The 23,682-nt window shown below is 45.7% G+C and overlaps 1 protein-coding gene across 4 annotated transcripts in view; it reads right to left on the minus strand.

Moving 5' to 3' along the window:
- mib2 (MIB E3 ubiquitin protein ligase 2) overlaps positions 1-23,682 on the minus strand; it is a 298,873-nt gene that overhangs the window by 205,647 nt on the left and 69,544 nt on the right. The window contains exon 1 of one of the 4 annotated variants that reach the window (XM_072477841.1): positions 16,419-16,867. The exons of 2 other annotated variants lie outside the window; for them this stretch is intronic. The gene's annotated coding sequence lies outside the window, so the exon portion shown is untranslated. Of the gene's footprint in view, positions 1-16,418; positions 16,870-23,682 lie in introns of those variants that run through there. One more of the 4 variants, XM_072477844.1, reaches the window with a different exon arrangement.

A 23,682-nucleotide genomic window follows, 5' to 3' on the forward strand; every position in this document is an offset into this window, starting at 1 on the left:
TGGGATGCAGAGATCTTGGAGGAAAAGCTTCAAATAATTGCTCTCAAGTCAGATCAGTACACAATCCGAGTAGTACATTCTGCAGCAGGGGCATGACAAGTTGGCATGGGTGCTTGGCAGAGACAGCAATAATGTCACATTTCTCAAGGCCACACCACATCAAACCCATACTGCCTCCATCTCAACTGAAAGTGCCAAAAAGTGAAGAGAACCAGTTACTAATTGTGTTCTAGTCATTGGGCACAAGCTCATTTGGACCATATCATGACTGAGCACAAAGAGGCACTGAGTTGGCTACATCCCAAGAGGACCTCATTCATAGCCGACAGCCAGTTCAGGCTGCACATAGATTTCAGCAAACATGATTTTTGAGCTCATTCTTAGTGCCTTTTTCGTCACTAGCTGTGGTTAAATCTCCACACCTGCCTCCTCAATGGCAAGGCTTTTCTTTATTGACCCAGGTGTGCAACATGCAGCAGAATACTGCAGGTAAAACGGGTAATGCCCACCCCCATCAATCAAGTTATTTGTAAAACTGTTTCACAGGCTCTTAATCAGGCTCTGATGCACCTGCTTCTCATTGTGCTTTTTGGCCAAAACACCAAACGAAGAATCTCCACGTTATAAACTTTGATGGCAAAAACCAAAAGGAAATGCGAAGACGAAAAGGCAAGGAAAACATACGCAAAAAACAAAAATGCACCAAAGCTCCAGCAACATAAACCTTAACACATATCTAAGATTAAAAATGTGTTTCTTAAACACTAGCATGTTGCTTCCTATCATCATCCACGAGTTAGCAGAGTAGACAGAAAGCAAGAAAATCAATTAATTTTCCCATTTGTTAGCATTCATTTTCAGAATCTTAATGAAGCTCTCTCCTAATTCATGAGAAACCATTCTGGCACTCACCGACAGTCGCCAGAGACAATCCCATTCAGCAGTGCTCGTGTGAAAGGAGTTCCTGTCTAAATTCCCAGCACACACACTCTCATGCTACACCAGCTGGACTCAGTGCATCAACTAGAGAAGGAACGAGTCCAATATGTCTACATTTTACCAAAGTTCTGGTAATTATATTCATCACAAATGTAATTATAGCGCTTGTTGTTCAAGCCTGATTATAATAATTTAATTCAATTTTTTCTTTTCTCTTTCCCATTTTATGTTGCCTTTTCCACACATTTTACTTAGATTTATTGATTTGTCATGTGTACCAAGGTGCAGTGAAAAGTATTGTTCTGTGTACAGTCCAGACAGATCGTTCCATACATGAAAAACATGGGACATACGATAAATACACATGCAAATACATAGACATAGGGTGAAGCATACGGAGTGTAGTGCTACAACAGTAGATGCGTGGAGAGATCAGTTCAGTCCATATGAGGGTCATTCAGGAGTCTGGTAACAGCGGGGAAGAAACTGTTTTTGAGCCTGTTAGTGCGTGTTCTTAGACTTTTGTATCTTCTGCCTGATAGAAGAGGTTGGAAGAGAAAATAAGCCGGGCGGGAGGGGTCTTTGATTATGCTGCTCGCTTTCCCAAGGCAGCGAGAGGTGTAGACAGAGTCAATGGATGGAAGGCGGGTTCGCTTGATAGGCGGGGCTGTGTACACAACTCTCTAGTTTCTTAGGTCTTGGGCCGAGCAGTTGCCATACCAGACTGTGATGCAGCAGATAGGATGCTTTCTATGTGCATCTATAAAAATTGGTAAGAGCCAATGTGGACATGCCGAATTTCCTCCATCACCCGAGTTGACTTTTTTTTTAGTATTTTGTATTTTAGGTTTTGTTTCAGCCTATCTTTTTTCTTACTCCTGTGTTTGCAACATACGCCACATGGATCGAAAAGGATAAACAGAAGCTGCAGTGTACCTAGCAGGAAACAATGGTACATTAACTGTGGTAGACACATTGAGGTTCAGCCAAAGGTCTCAAATTTGTTTCATTACTTATTTTGAAAGGAATAACTTTAAAAGTTAGGGAATCTTTAGGTGACTGTAAAAGGGGAAGAAACTGGCTGTCCGTCATTGAGAAGATCACGTTATTATTTAAATAAATTAAATGATAATGTTCTAAGAAATATTTACACAATGTCACCTTCACCTCTGTGGCTACACTGTTTCATGGATTTAAACAGGAATGGCCACACGATTAATGCCCCATTCTTCCAATACACATTAACATCAGAGATTCAACACAACCTCAAAAGGTAAATATTTAATAAAGTGACTGCTGATGAACAACTATTTAATAGATTTTGTACTATCCAACTAAATCCACTGGACTAATATAGCTAACAGAACTCTATTTTGTTTTATTGAATCACATTACCTAAAGGACATCCAGTAAGACCAAGAAACAAAAATCAAGTTTTAACAAGTGAATGCAAGAGTGCGGATTTCACTAATAAAAAAGACAGAACAAATTTGTTCATAAAAATCCCTCAGGAATTAGATATTATAATTCCAAAAGAAACACTCCTCAGTGAGCACAACTCAACACATAAACCAAAGCTCTTTACAGCCAGTGAGTATTTTTCCAAGCGTAGATCATTGTGGCAATGTAGGAAACACAGCTGCCAATTTACGCAAATCAAGATCCCACAACAACAATGTGATAATGACCAGATCATCTGTTTTGTAATGTTGAGGGATAAATATTGGCCCACGGTACTGGGGATAACGCCAATTCTCTTGTTCACAATAGTGCTGTGGGGTCTTTTACGTCCATCCAAGCAGGCCGAGGTGGCATCAGTTTAACATCTCATCCAAAACACCATACCGCCGACAGTGCAGAACTCCCTCGGCACTGGATTGAAGTGTCAGCCTTGACTTACATGCTAAAGGCTGGAGCAGGACGACAACTCAGAATTGAGAGATTAAGAAGCGGGTGGGCCACCAGCTGAGCAACAGCTGTCGTATAGTAAATAACAAGGAGGCAAGTTCATTTATACATTGGGCCACTATATTGATAATTATTTTATCATAGAACAAAACAGTACCAAGGGAATGCTACACTGTCAAAAGTGCTCTCTTTTGAATCGGGCATTAATACCATAGCCTTTATCTACCCACTCAAAGTGACGTCATGAAACCATGGCACTATTTGAAGAGAAGGTGATTTCCCCCGAAGTCCTAGCCATCTGCCATCCCTCAACTAACACAGATTAACTAGTCATTTATAGCATTAGCTGCTTGTGGAAACCTATTGTGCACAAAGTGGCTCCTATATCTGATTACATTACACTGTGAAAGGCTCTTTTTCAATACAAGTCTTTATTTTTATATTAATGGTGCTTCTCTAAATTCAGATTAAGCTAAATTTGAGTTGGTGAAATAACTGAAATTAAACCGGGGGGAAATGCCTCAAACCAGAAAATGTATTGTTCATTAATACAGGATTTAAAAAATTAATTCATGATGTTGGTGGTGCTGACAAGGCTGGTTATTGTCAATCATTAATTCTGCCAGGAAAATAGTCACTTTCTTCAATGTTTCAGCCAGTGGGCTGAAGGTACAACCACTGCACAACAACACCATTACAGTATTCCCATTAAGGTTGCAGATCACCAGGATCAGCAAGAGGCATCATGTATCAGGCATCCTCTGCCTCAAGAAAAGAGCTATGGCTCCTCAATGTAGAGGCGGCTTTCGAAGTGATCAATGCTAACGAAATCTGAACGAGGCCTTCTCGAAGCATCGCCCAATGCTTAAAATCTTTCCCTTTCGCTCCATCTTATTCCATCAAATCCTTTTGAGAGCAATTAAAGGTTAAATTATAACTTAGTAACAAATCAATCTCTTCCTTAGTGTTGGGCTCTCAAAGTAATAGGACTGTAGCTACATCTTTCTTCTTATCTGCAGCACATCAGTTAGAGTGAGTACCATGCTTGGAAGTAGTACAATACACTGTTTTAAGTAATAAGATAGAGCCTTTGAGTGACTTGGTAGAAACATCAAATGATTATACAAAGGTGAATGAAGGATTTACATTGCCATTTTTCAGAATCAGGATTCCAATTTCTTCGTACAGCTTAAACGGCCAATTGGCTTTTAGTGAAAATATTCTCCAATACAAAGGTCTTGCCCATGAAGTATGATTGATTAAAAAACTTCGGAAGGCTCAATTTATATGAAAGCATTCCTTTCCTGGTTTTTGCCATTTCTGAATTAATGCAGCGAAGCCTAAAGATCCTTGGGCTGGAATGTTACCAGAAGTAAACAGAACAATCTCTGCCTTTCTGTGTATCATCAGACAGGAGCTGACAGCAGAAATATTTCCAATTATTGTTACTTGAAAGCTGTTGGTTGTCATTTGAAATTCATACGAAGCTCGCTGGCCAGGAACCACAAAGGAAGGAGACTTAATGAGAAAAGGCATAAGCTAAGCTACTTAGAATAGTGATGAGAATTATAGTTCTCCATAGTTCAAGAACACACAATCATTCACAGTATGCAAGACTTGTAACAAATATACTCCAGGCTGGCAAATGTTCTGCTTTGAAAAAGGTTAGTTTAAAAAAAAATTATGCTTATGATATTGTCGACATTAACATTCTTTTTCCAAATCTCTGTTACGAGTTTGCAAAATTAGGCCGATGCGAATTCTCCATTCTTCAGCTGTCCTTCAGTGTGGAACAATAACCTGATGTCGCTTGATAACTTGTGCACGTCTCATGCCCAATAGTCAATAAAAATAACTCAGATGTATGCTCATTATATAAATGATGCAATGGGATTTGTTGCAACATAACACGTGAGTACACTGAAGCACAGTACAGTGCGCACACCATGTACATCAGAATGCCATGTTTCTCTTTGTGCATCCTTCCTCACGATATTTCCAAATACTACCTAAACAACAAAAACAACTTGCACTTGTACAGTGCCTCTCATGTTACAAGACATTCCGAGGCATTCACAGGAATGTGCAAAATATTGTGAGCCAATAACAAAGTGTACAAGTCTGTCAAGGGACTGTGCTAACAATATGCAAATTCACATCTGATGAGCCTTACAAATTGGGGGAGGGGAAGGACAGGTTGTTAAACCTACAAAGAAGTGTGCAGTAAGCAATGGAAACAGAATATCATTGGCAGGTATTTGAGATACATTTCCAACCTTGCTGCAGGATAATACTTAATTCTTTAAAGGCTTGCTTGCACCTATAAAAAGCCTCATCGCACCCCTCAGCAAAGTCTCAAAAGCACATTTGATTACATTTTTGGCGTTCACTAACTGCTGTCAGTTTAGTAAGAAGTCTTACACCAACTGCACATCATTGCTGTCAGTTTGCAGAGGCATTTTGAATTAGAGTTGAAGATTGGCATGCTGCAAGGAGCAGGGTTAGCAGGGTTATGCGCTGAGGGATGCACTAAAACATGGGCAGCCAGCAGAAAAGCTCAATGGGGAAAGGCCGGTGTCTAAAGCCTCTGCCAGGCTCCTCCAGAGGAGCTGGAACACATGTAAAACCCCTCAGACCTCATGTGTAACATGCATATTTAAAATATAATCTGTAAGTGAAGTGCCTCACTACACTTGAGTGCCACGTGCTGTAATGAAAGAAATTGGACTGTCTTGCACTTAATGTCCAATTTGAACTGTCACGTAATGGACTTTTACAAATGTTATGAATAAAGTGGATTTTTGAAAAATAAATTGAGGACATACGATATCCCAGAAGGAGGAGGAAATAAATAAATTTTATTTAATGTTGCTGGCTTGGAGGAATACTGAGCCCCTGTTCTTCAAATGGCGACAGGATTATAAACACTGAACCACTGTAATAAGCAGGTCTTCTAAAATGTCATTCAAAAGAAGGTACAACAGAACACTCAAATCAGTACTGCAACAGTGTCAGCCTAGATTATGTAGCAGTTTAAATATCATCATTCATACTTCCCTCCATGTTGGTCTTTTCAAAGACATCAAAAAAAGTTTTTTTTAATTAAAACATAATTTCTCTCCTTTTCTTTCAGGCAATATGTTGAGAATTTTCTTCACGTTAACTTCAAAAACATAACGACTGAGGCTAACGGACAGCCACATATTATGTAACATCTTAAAAAACTGTGAAAACAGTTTATAAGTTTAATCAACATCAGCAATGACATAATAGAACCATAGAATTCCTGCAATGCAGAAGGCCATTGGGCCCACCGAGTTTGCAACAACCCACTGAAAGAACACAGCCCCCCCATCCCTGTAACCACACCTAACCTGTGCATTTTTGGACTGTGGGAAGAAACCGGAGCACCCAGAGGAAACCCACACAGACACGGGGAGAAAATGCAAACTGCACACAGTGAGTCACCCAAGGCCGGAATTGAACCTGGAGGTCAGTTAACTCAATTGGCTGGTTCGTGATGCAGAGTGATGCCAACAACGTGTGTTCAATTCCCATGCCAGCTCAGGTCACCATAAGGCCTCACCTTCTCAACCTTGCCCCTCACCTGCAGTGGGATGGCCCTCAGGTTAAACCACCACCAGTCAGTTCTCGGTGTCTCTTTCTCACACACACACACACACACACACACACACAGCCTATGGTCCTCTGGGGCTATGGCAACATTCTCTTACTGTCTGACGGAGCTTAGCCTTCCATTGTAGCTGGATTGGCCATGGTCATAGAATCAAAGAATTCGGGATAGGATGGGCAAGTGGGCATAGAGTGCTCTTTCGGAGGGTCGGTGCAGACTTGATGGGCCGAAGGCTGGCTTCTGCACTGTAGGGATACTATGGATTTTCCAGGTTGGCTTGGACCAGTTGCTAAGTATGACAGACACACAATATGGAAAAAATGGCATCTGCAACTTCAGAACTTCCAGGCAATCATACTGACAATCCTGATTTCATATTAAAGACAAATTACTGCAAAGACAGTGAATCAGTCTGCTCCTGTTCAGTGATGGGCCAGAGGCAAAACATTGACCTTTCTTTTTCAGAAGCTGATTGGCCACCACCGCTTTCTGCTTCTTTTTCAGATTTACAGCATGAGTAGCTTTCCATAGAATAGATCTCATCAGATCTTAAAATCATTTGGGCAGCACGGAAGCTTAGTGGTTAGCACAATTGCTTCACAGCTCCAGGGTCCCAGGTTCGATTCCCTGCTGGGTCACTGTCTGTGTGGAGTCTGCACGTTCTCCCCGTGTCTGCGTGGGTTTCCTCCCACAGTCCAAAGATGTGCGGGTTAGGTGGACTGACCATAATAAATTGCCCTTAGTGTCCAAAATAAGGTTAAGTGGGGGTTACTGGGATAGGGTAGATATGTGGGCTTGAGTAGGGTGCTCTTTGTAAGGGTTGGTGCAGACTCGATGGGCCGAATGGCCTCCTTCTGCACTGTAAATTCTATGATTCAAACACATCCATTACGATGTGATCTTTAAATAAAGCACATTCCTTTGAAATGAAGAATGGATGAGGTTGCATCTAATGTTACAAATATCACAATGCGACATTGGGCTAGATGCGTATATTTTAGATGAGAATTTAATAAGAATAATATGATTTCTATGATTCCAGAATCAATTGCAAACTGGTTTACAAGAAATGTGAGTTCACGCAGTGGCTCAGAGTGAAAAGAGATAGAGAGGATATTACACAAATACTTTCCTTCTTACTAGGAGCTGGATCCAACAATACAGAAAGGTGCAGCATTGCAACATGATGGACAGAATTGTAGTTAATGAGAGGTCAGACACTGCAGAAAAGTTACTGCCGTCTATCTCTGACCAGTGCCTGAGCTGAGTGTAGCCGCTTTGGTCATTAGAAATTGGAACAGGCAACATCTCAAAACATGAAGCCAGATGGAATGCTTATTATAAATCCCCCAAATTATTTTTTCCACCATTTAAATTCATATTTTGATACAACTCATTGCATAAATTAATTCAGTGCATTTTGGCAGTTGTTGGGGGGGGGGGGAAGAACTAGTTGACATTTAGCACAGTGGGCTAAATCGCTGGCTTGTAATGCAGAACACAGCCAGCAGCCTACCAGCCTTCCCAAACAGATGCCGGAATGTGGCGACTAAGGGCTTTTCACAGTAACTTCATTGAAGCCTACTTGTGTGAAAATAAGCAATTATTATTGATGGTTTCGTTTTTTTCTTTCACCTCTGGGACCTGGGGTTCAAATCGCTTCAACACTTGTGGAATTAAAGTCCCTTATTATCTGTGAAAATCTTTTAGAAAATTAATTTGAGCAGTTCCCATGTGTCTGAGCTCATTGCATCACAATATTCGTAATTGTGTCCATATTGGCATTCTCATTCAGAGACCATAAAAGGGGGATAGAAATGGGAACAGTTGTCATGTCTCTCCCTAAATACACAGTCCTACATACTGGTTGCTCCTTTTGTCCCAATCTACTGCATTGTCTCCCCTTCTAACTCACTCTTGCACCAATCTCCTTCCACCCTCAGTCTTCATATCATAAACCTATTAAAACCTCCGAATGCACCATCACCTAACTCCGAGATGTCACCTCACTGTTATATTCTTATAGACATTGCGTGAAATTCTCTGTTTGGGAGACAATGGGCAGGATTTACCGGCTGTTCTCGCCGGTGGGATAATCCGGTCCCATGCCGGATGAACGGGTTTCCCGGCGACGAGGTGTGCAGTCAACGGGAAATCCCGTTGACAATGGCGGGAGCATAGATCCTACAAGTGGGCCGGCTCCACTGCCGAAAAACACACAGCCACGTGTTGCCGCCAGGACTGAGGAGGCGCTGGGAGGTTTACATTCCCACTGGGGCACTATTTCTGGAGTAATTCATGGCATGCTTTCAATCCAGCACTCTGCTGGTGCGAATTCCAAGCAATTCCCGGCGCGCCGAGTGTTCTAACCACCGGGGCGGGAGTTAGCGCCAAAGAGCCTGGCAGCTGGAGGTGTTTTTAAGCGCTCCACTTACCCGCACACTCACTGCAGCCACCAAGATGGTTCAGAGAAGACCTGCTCCCTGAGGTGGACCCACAGCTTCATTCCAGTGAGGAGCGGAGGCACACCCTCTTCCCCAGTGCGGACTACAGTCACCTACCTGCCCTCCTGAACACAGCACTGCCAGCCTCACCAGGAGACAGCTGGTGATCCAGAGTGGTGAGGGGGTCACTGGTGAGCCCTCTGTCCTGAGAGGGGCAGAGAACCAGGGAGGGTTCCAAAGGCCAAGGTGCAGGTGTCTCTGGTTGTGATGAGCTCTGCTGATCCCCTGCTTCCTCTGCAATGGGGCAGCGTTTTGAGGAGCACCAACACCTGGTGGGCCACTGATTGAGCTTGGCCCTTGATGGTACAGCTGGGGAATGAGGATGACCAGAGGGGCGGCCTGGGTGGGCTCCCAGATGACCAGAGGCCAGCTGAGCATTTAATGGACACAGGCAGCACTCAGCAGTGAGAGCAGCCAGGAGCCTGTAAGTAGCACCAATGGGATGGGTTTAATAGACAGATGGCAGCAATGGAGGGTCTGAGCCAGACCACCCCGATCTGAGGGGGATCCCCCAAGACCACGGACATGGCACCAAATCACTACCTGTTACTGCCCCCAGCCCGGGCAGCAGTCCCCCAGCAAGTCTGACAGTTTTCAAAGGTTTTGCAGTGTTTTGTTAGCCTCCCGCTCCCCCTCCGCAGCCATGGCGCCCAGTCCACGTTTGTAAGTATATGTAGTAATTCACACCCGCGGGACCTCTGGGAGCATTGCGGAAGGGCGGAGCATTCTGTGTCCAACCCACTAATCACATTTAAATGTATACAAATGCCGGTTTTGCCTGGCCCTGCCGGTGTGGGGCGCAAACCTCCATCGCCAGAAGCCAGGGACTGAAGCATGGCGCCTGAATTGACACAGGCGCGAACCTCAATTTTGGGTGGACGCCGAGTTCTCCACCCGATCGGGGTTTGTGTTTGTAGCATTGCGAGGTGGAAAATTTCACCCGTTGTCTCATATTCTTATTTTGACTTCTTTCTTCCTGTTTCTCCTTTCTCTGTTTCTATTAGCTCTACTGCTGCAGCTTTCGGTTTGATCTCCTATCTCCCTGGTCTATTTCTTGCTTTTGTTTCATATCTTTTTTCATTCTTATTTCAAGATGCGCAGCCCAGGTGTAGGGGATGCAAGTTAAACTTTCAGGATTTTCTTTTCGTATGCACTCATAGTTGAATACCAGTTAAAGCTCCCCACAAACACACACACACTGGAGGTTTAATTTCACATATTCATTGACACTATTGTCTAGTCATTATTGGGGTAGGAACACAAGTGAGGGATTGGGGGCGGGGGACTATACAATTTCAGACGGGAAACGTAGATGAGTCTGTGTTTTTCTGCATGCGTGTGGCTTTTGTCCTTTTATAGATTGCCCAACCAAAATCAATCGGATGGACGGGCGTGGTTTTCAGTCAGGCAGGGAGCACTCTGGCATACCCACCCAGACACACGCTCACACACACCCAGAGACAGACACGCACACACACACACATCCAGAGACAGACACGCACACATACAAACCCAGAGATAGACACGCACACACCCAGAGTCAGACACGCACGCACGCATGCACACACACACCCAGAGACAGACAGGCGCGCACACACACACACAGAGACAGACACGCACACACACACCCAGAGACAGACACGCACACACACACACACCCAGAGTCAGACACGCACGCACACACACACACAGAGACAGACACGCACACACACACCGAGACACACACGCACAGACACAGACCCAGAGACAGACACGCACACACACACCCAGAGACAGACAGGCACACACACACACACCCAGAGACAGACACGCACACACACACACCCAGAGACAGACACACACACACACACACACACACACACACCCAGAGACAGACACGTACACACACACCCAGAGACAGACACGCACACACACACCCAGAGACAGACACGCACACACACACCCAGAGACAGACACGCACGCACGCACACACACCCAGAGGCAGACACGCACACACACCCGGAGACAGACACGCACGCACACACACACACACACCCAGAGGCAGACACGCGCGCACACACACACACACACCCAGAGGCAGACACGCGCGCACACACACACACACACCCAGAGGCAGACACGCGCGCACACACACACACACACCCAGAGGCAGACACGCGCGCACACACACACACACACCCAGAGGCAGACACACACACACACACACACCCAGAGGCAGACACACACACATACACACACCCAGAGGCAGACACGCACACCCAGAGACAGACACGCACACACACACACACAGAGGCAGACACGCACACACACACACCCAGAACCGGACACGCACATACCCCCAGAGACAGACACGCGTGCACACACACACCCAGAGATAGACACGCACACACACACACCCAGAGACACACACACACACACAAACACACACACACACACACACACACACACACACACACACACACACACACACACACACACACACACACACACACACACACACACACACACACACACACACACACACACACACACACACACACACACACACACACACACACACACACACACACACACACACACACACACAGAATCAGATACACGCACAAACTCACACCCAGAGACAGACAGGCGCACACACACCCAGAGACAGACACGCACACACACACCCAGAGACAGACATGCACACACACACCCAGAGACAGACATGCACACACACACCCAGAGACAGACACGCATATACACACACACACACACACACACACACACACACACACCCAGAGACAGACACGCATATATACACACACACACACACACACACACCCCCAGATGCAGACACGCACACACACACCCAGAGACAGACACGCGTGCACACACACCTGGAGACAGACACGCACACACCCACCAGAGACAGACACGCACACACACACACCCAGAGACAGGCGCGCACACACACACACCCAGAGATGCACACGCACACACACACCCAGAGATAGAGACGCGCACACACCCAGAGAGACACGCACACACACACCCAGAGATAGAGATGCGCACACACCCAGAGAGACACGCACACACACACCCAGAGACAGGCAGATACACACACACCCAGAGACAGACACGCGCACACCGAGAATCAGACACGCACACACACACACAGAATCAGACGCGTACACACACACCCAGAGACAGACACGCACACATACACACACCCAGAGACAGACACGCACACACACACACCCAGAGGCAGACACGCACACATAGACACAGAGACGCACACACACACCCAGAGACAGACACGCACACACACCCAGAGACAGACACGCACGCACACCCAGAGACAGACACACACACACACCCCCAGAGGCAGACACGCACACACACACCCAGAGACATACACACACCCAGAGACAGACACGCACACACACCCAGAGGCAGACACGCACACACACACACACCCAGAGGCAGACACGCGCACGCACACACACACACACACACACACACACACACACACACACACACACACACACACACACACACACACACACACACACACACACAGAGGCAGACACGCACACACACACACACACACACACACACACAGAGGCAGACACGCACACACCCAGAACCAGACACGCGCACACACCCAGAACCAGACACGCACACACACCCAGAGACAGACACGCACACATACCCCCAGAGACAGACACGCGTGCACACACACACCCAGAGACAGACACGCACACACACAAACCCAGAGACAGACACGCACACACACACACCCAGAGACAGACACGCACCCACACACACACACACAGAGGCAGACACGCACGCACACCCAGAGACAGACATGCACACACACCCAGAGACAGACACGCACACACACCCAGAGACAGACACACACACACACCCAGAGACAGACACACACACACACACCCAGAGGCAGACCCGCGCGCGCGCGCGCACACACACACCCCCAGAGGCAGACACGCTCACACACACACACCCAGAGACAGACACGCACACATATACACACACACACACACACACACACACAGAGGCAGACACTCGCACACACACACACCCAAAGGCAGACACGCGCACACACACACACACCCAGAGGCAGACACGCACACACCCAGAACCAGACACGCACACACACCCAGAACCAGACACGCACACACACCCAGAGACAGACACGCACACATACCCCCAGAGAGACACGCGTGCACTCACACACCCAGAGATAGACATGCACACACACAAACCCAGAGACAGACACGCACACACACAAACACAGAGACAGAGACAGAGACAGAGACGCACAGAGGCAGACATGCACACACCCAGAGGGAGACACGCACACACCCAGAACCAGACACGCACACACACCCAGAACCAGACACGCACACACACCCAGAGACAGACACGCACACACACCCAGAGACAGACACGCACACACACCCAGAGACAGACACGCACACACACCCAGAGACAGACACGCACACACACCCAGAGACAGACACGCACACACACCCAGAGACAGACACGCACACACACCCAGAGACAGACACGCACACACACCCAGAGACAGACACGCACACACACCCAGAGACAGACACGCACACACACCCAGAGACAGACACGCACACACACCCAGAGACAGACACGCGCACACACCCAGAACCAGACAAGCACCCATACCCCCAGAGACAGACACGCGTGCACACACACACACCCAGAGACAGACACGCGCACACACACACACACCCCCAGAGGCAGACACGCACACACACACCCAGAGGCAGACACGCACACATACACACACCCAGAGACACACGCACACATACACACACCCAGAGGCAGATACGCACACACACACAAACCCAGAGACAGACACACACACACACACACACCGAGGCAGACACGCACACAGACACAGAGACAGACACGCACACAGACACAGAGACAGACACGCACACACACACCCAGAGACACGCACACACACCCAGAGACAGACATGCACACACACCCAGAGACAGACATGCACACACACCCAGAGACAGACACGCACACGCACACCCAGAGGCAGACACGCGCACACACACACACCCCCAGAGGCAGACACGCACACACACACCCAGAGGCAGACACGCACACATACACACACCCAGAGACACACGCGCACACACACACACCCAGAGGCAGACACGCGCGCGCACACACACACACACACACACCCAGAGGCAGACACGCACACACCTAGAACCAGACACGCACACACACCCAGAACCAGACACGCACACACACCCAGAACCAGACACGCACACACACCCAGAGGCAGACACGCACACACACCCAGAGGCAGACACGCGCACACACACACACCCAGAGGCAGACACGCACACACCCAGAACCAGACACGCACACACACCCAGAGACAGACACGCAATCACCCACCCACCCAGAGACAGACTTGCACACAAACCCACCCAGAGACAGACAGGCTCACACACACACACACACACACCCAGAGACAGACACGCACATTCACCCACCCAGAGGCAGACATGCGCACACAAAATCGACCTCATTCTAGAGTGTGAAAATCCAGCCCTTTAATGCTGAAGGAGGTCCATTTCTATACAATTCGGTTTTCATTCTTTTGCTGTCTAGCCAAAGATAGCAGAGGAAAACTGTAAAGCCAGAATTTACCAGCATGGTGCAGCGTCCAACTCTATCTGAAGAACAGGCAATCACCATCACTCACATGAGAGTTGGTCAGCCAGCCACAACAGAAGCTTACAGAGTTTGTAGTTGTCCAGCAGCCCTTATTAATCCACAGACCCAGCTAAGCACAAATTTATCTTGTCACAGACTCTTCCAGCCTTGGTGTTTGCCAGCTCTATTGTTCTTTTTGCAGATTGCTTAGTGCAGAGCAGCATAAAGGGAGCCTCATTTCATTGTTAATGTGTCAGCAAGTGCATGCTTTGGCAATTACAGTTACGCTAATTGTCTTATTAAAGGCAGGTAATGGTTATTGGCTCCACCTCCAAAAGAGTATAAATGGACACAGCTGGTATAGTTGCAGAGGGGAAATTATATGGAATTTGTATCTCTGTTGAGTTGGATGCAGAATAAACTTGCTGAAGGTAAAAGGACATAAACTAATTAAATGTCAACATCTACATCATCTCGATTTCTGACAAGGCTGAGAGAGAGAGAGAGAGAGAGAGAGAGAAACAAATGAAGAGGATTTTAAGGATAAACACAAGAAAACAGTAAATATGTTAATTATCTTTAGCGCCGCTTTATTCACCAGGGCAAGGAGTATTTATCTTTTGAAAATTAACACACAATCTGCAAGGCATGTGGAACAGATTATTTAGTGAAGTGTTAGAACCCACGATTACCTGGTGAGATGCTAGAGTGCCTTTTCCTTTTTTAATCCAGAAACCCAATTAAATACAATTTTAATAAAATGGTGGAATTATTTTGTACAGCGTTTACTGCAGTCGAACAATCCACACTAGACATTGCCCAGGCAGGTTCCTACAGTAATACAAACCTTCTCTTCAAGCCAGCTGCACCTACCATCATACAGTTTCCTGAATACTGAAAAAGGTCGCAACTGCTGATTTGCTCTATTCATAAGCACCAGGAAGCTGTTCTGTCTTGGGCGAGAGCACACAGACACGCGCGCACACACAGTTTAAAACATAAGTTGTTGTATTTTTTTGTATTTGACCTTTCATGAGCCATATTTACTAAACACCCCAGAAATTTAAAATAAAACTTTATAAAAACACAGGAGGAATTGGCACTAATGTAAGCCTGAAGAAAAAGAACTGTGACAGTGATCGTTATGTAATCTAACAAGAGCATCAATTTTGGCAACAGAGAAATTTAATATAGAATGATGAGTTCTTTTAATTTCCATCAGCTGCAGATGCATACGGGCTAATGCTAGTGTGCGGCATGCAGACAAAAGCTGGACCTTTATTTTGTAAGCAAGGGTTTGGTTTAGTTAAAAACAATGAAGCAGTGTACTAGTGCTGTCATGTTTTCCATTGATGCTGCTTTTTCATGTGCTCACTCTAATTTGGTTAAAAAGTTAGCCTTGTACCATATAAAGCAATGGTACTTAGTCATTTGAAACACCAGCGGAATCAAAGACAAAGGGACACCCAGTGCTTACATTTTGTAACAGTACATATCAAAACTTAACTATGTACATATAATACGCTGTAGAACTATTCATCTTTTACCAGATAAAAACCTGAATAGCTGTCTGTAAAGCATTATTACGAAATACTGCAGAAATGTACAACTTCACAGGGTTAAACGGTCACTAGATCAACATGACCAATTTAATTTTAACACACACAATATAACATTAAGCACAAACTAAAATCCAGCAGATTATGTTCCATTACCTCTGGTAAGGATCCTGGCCAAGTTGAAAAGAAATATACCAAACCATAAACAGCCATAATTCCAAGGAGATAAATCCTCTCAGCTAGTAAATCCAAACATTGCTTTCAATGTATTCCACACAGCAAGGAGGTAAACCGTACAGTGTAGGGTCTAAAGAGCAAAGAGAGAAATTTCAACCCCTGTATGCCATGTCAGGGAGCTGCACAATACATTTCTCAAAGTGACAGTTCAGTCTGAGTTCAGAGAGAAATAACCAAAGGTAATCTGTTCAATAAAACCAGGCAGAAGGTGCACTGCTGATCCAATTACTTAATCGCCAGTTCATGAACGATGCACAAAGGGCCATTCTGGTCTCAGCTTCCAAATGCAATCGGTAAAAGCTCAAACGGAGAGGTGAAGAGGTAGACAACGCTCCACATGTTGCAGTAATGCACGAGCTTTCTCATTCTCAAACCCTGGAGACTTGGAAATAAAGCAGACTGCCTCCCCCTGCTGTGCAGGGCATCAGGGCAAGCCCAACAAATGTAAATCAAGCACGTCAAGTGAGAGAGACGTGCACAGAGTGCCGCACAGGAGCCTAATCTGCACTATTTCATGTATCAAACCAAGGCTCAAAAAATTAAAGGGCATTGCATGAAAAAAAAAACTATTTTAACATTCCAAAACAGAGCAGTTTTTATTCAAGTCAAGAAGCTGATAAAGCACAAGCGGCACGGTGGTTAGCACTGCTGCCTCACGCTGCCAAGGACCCGGATTCGATCCCGGCCCCGGGTCCCTATCCATGTGGAGTTTCCCCATTCTCCCCATGACTGAGTGGGTCTCACCCCCACAACAAAAAAAATGTGCAGGGTAGGCGGATTGGCTGAATTGCCCCTTAATTGGAAAAAAATAATTGGATACTGTAGCCATGTAAAAGGGCTGCGTTCCGATTAATCTGGCCAAAACCCAGTTTAAAATGGCTAACCCGAAAGACTGCTGGGAAAAGCAGCCAAGAAGACACAAGCAGGCAGCTGCAGACAGTTTTGCATATTCGGCTCTGGGAAGGTAGCCCAGATCGATGCTCTGGGAAGTTAGCCCAGATCGATACTCAGGGCTATCAACAGCCCATCAACCCAGGTATTCGCAGTTGCATTCAGGACTGTTTGCAGCCCATCTATTCAGACATCCACAGTTAAATCGGCTATCCCCGGGAACAATTGCAACATATTAGCAATTGAACACCGGGCCAGACCTGTCGGCGCCTGCAGTGGCCGAAACAAAGACAGGTGAACGACCACCCCCCGATCGAGGAATCGCCTCACCATTGGACACATCGACCCCAGAGATTGGGGACAGATCCAATCACCTGGGACTCAGGGTCAAGGGCCGCCCCGGGAGGCGGGAAGCCCCTGGGCCCTATAAAAGTGAGGGTCCAAGTTCAGATCTCTCTCTCTCTCTCTCTTCTCTTTGCCTGCTCGAGACCTTCGCAAGACCAGCCACCGGCAATAGTAAGTTTGAATCCAGCGATCGCTACCCGGTAGAGACACCTAGCCACCGACCTGTACCAGCCTTTTGAATCCCGCGGGCCAGATTTGATTGGACAAGCCATTCGTTTCCCTGACCTGGTGGGCTCTTCCTAAGTTAAGTATTGGCCAGTAGTGATAGGTTTTTTATATAAATAGTAGTATTAGGGTATTAATATTGCTTGTTGTATATAATAAATGACCGTTGTTTTAATCCTTACTAAGCGGTGTGCTGTATTATTAATCATAACCTGAACTTGAACCACGTGGCGGCATCATAAAGATATCTGGCGACTCATGAGCAAAGGTGACGTAAACAGAGCAAATAGACTAAGGTTAAAAAGAGCAATAATACTCTAAATTAAAAAAAAAGAAAAAAGCTGATAAAACCACCAGATTGGCTTGGCTGAGGAAAGCCTTTCGGTCTATACAAGCTCTGCCTTCTTGACTCACCTTCCTCCTCCTGCAGCATAAACATGCAGGCATGACATTGGTCTAACATTTCCTCTGTAGGATGGCGTTTCTGACAGGTCAGCATTCAGTCTAAATTCAGAGGTCAAAAGCTGGTGTGCAGCTCAATCCTGAGCTTTCTGACCCTGGGCTGAGAGCTGAACTGAGTGAGCCAAGCTGACTCTAATCTAGATGCAGAACTTAATTTACTTTTACTTACAATGTCCTAGCCACCACCATCACCATCCTTGAGCATGTCCTTGTCCCACAGACCCACGAGCAGTGGCAGCGCAGTGGTCTACAGCTGGGAGGGTGTTGCCCTGGGAGTCTGCAACATCGACTCTGGGCCCAATGAAGTCTCATGGCATCATATCGAACATGGGCAAGGAAACCTCTTGGTTATCACCCACTTATCCAGCAATAACCACCCACCGCCTCTCCCCCAGCCACTCACACGCCCCAGCCCCCCGCTACCTGCCCTCAGCTAATGAAATCAGTAATCCTCCATGTTGAACACCACTTGGAAAACGTACTGAGGGTGGCAAGGCTAAAAAGACATTGCTGTTAGGCTGGGTCTGCATCAGGTAGTGAGGGAAAATCCTACTTTACCTCCTCCTCACCAACCTAGCTGTCACAGATGCATCTGTCCATGAAAGTATTGGTAGAAGTCACCACTGCAAAGTCCTTGTAGAGCCAAAGTCCCACTTTCAAATCAAGGGCACCTCCCATCGTGTTGAATGGCACCAAAGGGAGGGTGAACAGGCAGTGGTCATGGTACACGTTGGTACAAATGACAAAAAAAAGATGAGGGCCTAAAAGCAGAATATAGAGAGTTAGGAAGTAAGTTGAAAAGTAAGACCTCAATGCTAGTGAACTCTGGATTACTACAAGTCAGAGTAGAAATAGCAGGATGTATCGGATGATGCGTGGCTGAAGAGATGGTGTGAGGAGGGAGGGTTTCAGACTCCTGGGACATTGGGACCGGATCTTGGGGAGGTGGGACCAGTACAAACTGGACGGGTTACACCTGGGCAGGACCGGGACTGGTGTCATAGGGGAAGTATTTGCTAGAGTGGTTGGGGAGGGTTTAAAATAAAATGGCAGGGGGATGGAAAGCTATGCATGAAGTCAAAGGCAGGGAAATCAAAGACAAGAACAAAGAAAGAAAGGAGAATTTAAAAAGTGACAGGCAGAGAAATCAAGGGCCAGAATTAAACAGGGCCAGTGAAAAATAGCAGGAACAGGACAAGGAATGTTAAAAAGACTAGACTTAAGGCTTTGTATCTTAACGTGCAGAACATTTGCAATAAAGTGGATGAACTAATCGCACAAATATTTGTAAATGTGTATGATATAGTCGGGATTATGGAGACATGGCTACAGGGTGACCAGGGGTGTGAATTGAACATCCTAAATACTGAATACCCTGGAAGGACAGACAAAGTGGAACAGGCAGTGGAATTGCATTGTTGGTTAAGGAGAAAATTAGCGCAATAGTGAATTAAAGATATTAGCTCCGACAATGTGGAATCTGTATGGATAGAGCTGAGAAACACTAAGGGGCAAAAAACATTAGTGGGGGTTGTATGTAGAGCCCCAATCGGTAATGGTGATGCTGGGGATGGCATTAAACAGGAAATTAGAGGAGCATGAGATAAAGGAACATCTGAAATTATGGATGACTTTAATCTGCAGATAGATTCGACAAATCAAATTAATCACAATACAGTAGAGGAGGAATTGCTAGAGTTTACACAGGATGGTTTTCTGGACCAATACATTGAGGAACTAACGAGAGAATAGGCCATCCTAGACTGGGCGATGTGTAATGAGAAAGGAATATTGGCAACCAGGTGTGTGAGATGGTTGCTCACTCCCATAATATGAGAGAATTTGGCATCAAGATGGAGAATGACATGGTTGACTCAGAGCAAGGATGTTCTTGCTATAGAGGGAGCACAGAGAAGGCTTACCAGACTCATTCCTGGGATGGCGGGACTGATGTATGAGGAGAGATTGAGTCGGTTAGGATTTTATTTGCTGGGGTTCAGAAGAATGAGGGGGGGATCTCACAGAACCCTATAAAATTCAGACATTGAATTTAGATTTGTCATGTGCACACGCTAGGAATTCTGCAGCTAGTAATTTACCTCCCGACTCCCCAAAGCCTGTCCACCATCTAGAAGGCACAGGTCAGGAGTGTGACAGAACAGTCTCCACCTGCCTGGGTGAGTGCAACTTCCAATACTCAAGAAGCTCAACACCATCCAGGACAAAACAGTCCACCACCTTAAACATTCATTCCCTCCACGACTGAGGCACAGTAGCAGCAGTGTGTACCATCTGGAAGCTGCACAGCAGCAACTCACCTACACCACATGTATTGCAGCGGTTCAACAAGGAGGCTCACCACCAATTTCTCAAGTTTAATTAGAGATGGACACACTGCTGCCTCTCAGCGTCGAGGATCCGGGTTCGATCCCGGTCCTGGGTCACTGTCCGTGCAGAGTTTGCACGTTCTCCCCGTGTCAACGTGGGTCTCACCCCCACAATCCAAAGATGTGAAAGGTAGGTGGATTGTCCACGCTAAATTGCCCCACAATTGGGGGGGAAAAAAATTGGGTACTCTAAATTTACAAAAGAATTAGGGATGGGCAACAAACGATGGCCCGGCCTGTGATTATTTTGAACGGCTGCAAACTACAAGAGATAACACCATAATTTTTTTTTCAAAAATGTCTGCAATAAAATAGTTAAAAAGTCAAGTTCTATTCATTTATTTCAGAGGGGGAAAGGAGGGGGCAAATAAACAAGAAAAACCATAATGTGTGGTGCCCTATGATTCTAATTTAAAAATGGAACCACTATGCAGTTGTGTCTGTGGAGTAAATAAACATTGAACTGTTATATTATTCAAGGAGTCTGCATGGGTCTCACCCCCACAACCCAAAAGATGTGCAGGATAGGCGAATTGGCCATGCTAAATTGCCCCTTAAGTGGAAAAAAAAAATTGGATACTCTTAAATTTATTAATAAATATATTAATAAATATATATTATTCAAGAGGACTATGTTATGTACAATCATACAAATATATCCAAACGGCCACATCACTCAGTACTGCACTACAGTCAGTGTACCACAGCAAAAAGGTATCATTCCAGGGCACATGGTTTGATTTGACAATACTTTTGATGACAGCTCCAGCATTTCTGTCTAAAATTGTGATTATTTCGAACTATACAAGATAACACCACAATAAAGCAACAAATGCACAAGTGAGTACTGTCAGTGCTCCTGACAGACTAGGAATCCGCAGGCAATATCAATGACTGCGATATAAACGTGCAAATTCAAAATTTAGGGTGCAAATTTACAGGTCAAAAAGTTGCAAAATGTAATTTCCAGCAGATAAAAGTTGCAGCAGTTTGAAATGGGAATTCAGAAAGTAATTCAAATCCTAACAGGTAATTGGATTTCAGGCATCGCTTGAACCTCTGGCATTTCATGTTTACTGTTACTACAAGGATGTTGTAAACACTGGAAAATTTGACCCACAAGGAAGGACTGGGCAATCTGGGTTGCTTACCTTGGAACAGAGGAGGCTGATATTTAAACTATTAAGGGCGCCTATTTACTTTTGCAGTGGTGTCAAAAAACCAGGGGACGCAGACTTAAAATAAAGGGTTTGGGGGATTAGAGGGGGAGATGAGGAAATGTTTTTTCACTTGGAGGATGGAAGGGACCTGGAATTCACTGCTCGAAAAAGTGGTAGATGCAAAAACTCTCACCACATTTAAAAAGCACTTGGATTCTACTTAAGAGCCGTGACCTGCAGGGCCTCAGAGACTAGGTGACACTTCACCGAGCAGCACACACGATGGTCCAAACGTCATAAATTATGATTTTATCTCTTAAATGAGGACGGCACAGATCAGATGAACAAGTATTTGCACATTCTATTGTCAAATATGCACCCAAAAAAAGACAAACGGTAGGTCATTACTCACGGAAACAAGCTCTAAATTTTGGTCTGCAGTCAACTGTGACAGTCTTGGGGAAAACTTCACAGCTCACGTTAAACAGAACAATAAGCAGAGATGGCACTTCTCCCAAGTGTGAATAAGCTAGTCCCAAAAGTCAGCAAACACTGCACCTTATATCGTTTATCACAGCATGCTGCATGGAACCAATTTTAATTTCCAGCCTTCCATTCATCCAATGCGAAAAAGTTTGTCATTCCCGGCCAGTTTAAGGAAAAATGCAAACCTTTTATCCATGGCTTTTTCTGATCCCACTAAAGCTTTCAGCTCAATGAATCAAACTGCCCTTTGGAAGGTGCTACAGCAATATCGATGTCCAGTTAAATTCAAAAACATCATCCATCCCCTATGTGACAATATGCAAATTGCTGCACTATGCAATGGCTCCAGCACAGACATCTTCCTTGTCACAACAGATGTCACTGCACCAGTTATTCTCAATCTTTCTCACAGCAACGCTATATAAACTACCGACAGGTTCCCCCAGGTAACCTGCACATTGATGAGCTCTTTAACCTCGGCCAACACAATAACCATTTCTGTAACTGAACTACTACTTGGGCAGTTCCTCGGGGTCGATAGACTACGACAGAACTACAAATCAGCCAACGGCACACAAGTTAGTGCTCACACTGAAGAAGAACACTAGATAGTTGACATATTCATTGAAGCCTGAGAGATTGTGGGACTTGCCTTGAACATCAGGAAGACCAAAATCTTCCTCCAACACGCCAAATGTGCTGGAAGCTATTTAGCCCAAAAAGCTACCATTGATGAAGAGGCACACCACCCAAGACCAGCGTGCTAGCTCAGCCCATGGCAAATTATATGCTCCAGTTTTCGAGAATGATATCAGCCCTGACATTAAGCTCGAAGGACATAGTTCTGCCCATGCAGTGTTGAAGTTTAGACAACTGACAGGAGTCATGTCAATGCTCGAGAACAGCATCATCAACTCGGTCTTTGAAAGATCCTTTGAATCAAGTGGAAGGGCAAAGGAACAGGCACACAGGTCCTCCACAACACAGACATGCCAAGTATAGAGACTATGACAATCGCATTTCAGCAGAGGTGGACAGGATACATTGTTAGAATGCTCACTCAAGACTGTCCAAGGAATGCTCTACTCGGAGCTGCATCAGCAAGCTCATTCATACAGTGCCAAAGGGAATATTTCAAAGACAATCTCGAGGCCTGTATGAAGGTCTGCTTAGTAACATCAACACGAGAGGCAGAAGCACAATAACAACCAAAATGGTGATTCATCA

This window comes from Scyliorhinus torazame, chromosome 16 (assembly GCF_047496885.1).
Source record: "Scyliorhinus torazame isolate Kashiwa2021f chromosome 16, sScyTor2.1, whole genome shotgun sequence".
Classification (NCBI taxonomy): Eukaryota; Metazoa; Chordata; class Chondrichthyes; order Carcharhiniformes; family Scyliorhinidae; genus Scyliorhinus; species Scyliorhinus torazame.